Genomic DNA, 1106 nt, shown 5'->3' on the forward strand with positions numbered 1-1106 from the left:
TCTTCTCCATTGTTCTGCTGTTTAGATCCTGGTTCTTACCATTTCTATTTTGTTTTTATAAGTTTTATGAGCTTTTGACATTGCCAGTACTACAGATAACCCACTACTATTATGGACTATTGGACCATTTTGGATTATTTTGCTGAATTCATGCACCTACAATATTTAAATGGAATACCCATCTCTGACAAAACTAAACAAGAAAAAGGAGGATACAAATAAAGGACCATTTTATATCTGTATATGCAAAATGGTTAGGATAGCTATACAGCTACTTTCTCTCAATTCAGTGAGAAGAAAGATTTGTACTAATAGTGCTTGGACTTGATATCATGTTTGCATCTTGTACTATGAATAACCACTACGAAGACAATAATATATGATGTATTAATTATTGTAAGTGTCCTACTAACTTGTTTTGAAACTGTCTCATTGCTATTCGTTTTTTAATAAAAATAATAAAGAAAAGTTTTCTGAGTTTGACTTTTTGAGATTCCCCATCGAAGGTATAAATAAAACATAAGGAAAGCTGTGTGGCTTATATACATTAACTATCTCACACATTTGAAATGAGTCTATGACAATTTCTCTTCTCTCAATATGGCCAAGGAAACCAGAAGCGTAAGCACTCATGTATTATAGCTATACATGTTTCTCTTGGCAGTGTTTTTGCTGTGTATCCTACTTTTTGGTATGTTGTGTTTTGTATTTAACTCTTTTAGAAGGGTATAGTAGGATGAAGCTTTTTGCTGCTCTTTAAAAACCATTCTGCCCATCTCAACCTCAGCAACAGGTTTTTAACCCATTTATATTTAAATTACCTGTTTGAATAAAAAATAAACTTATTTCTAATGTTTTGTTTCCTGTATTTTTCATGTGTATTTGGTACTCTTTTATTACAATCTTTTATTAACTGATAATTTTCAGTGTAATATTTTGATTTCTTTCTGATATACTTCATTATGTGAACGTTTTGATATATTTTTGTGATTACTATTGAAATTGAAATTAGTAAGGGGCTGGAGAGATGGCTCAGTGGTCTAAAGCACCTACTTGAAACAAGCTTGGCAAAGCACAGGGACCGCGGTTCGATCCCCAGCACCACA

This window comes from Octodon degus, unplaced genomic scaffold (genome assembly GCF_000260255.1).
Source record: "Octodon degus isolate 3935 unplaced genomic scaffold, OctDeg1.0 scaffold00014, whole genome shotgun sequence".
Lineage (NCBI taxonomy): Eukaryota > Metazoa > Chordata > Mammalia > Rodentia > Octodontidae > Octodon > Octodon degus.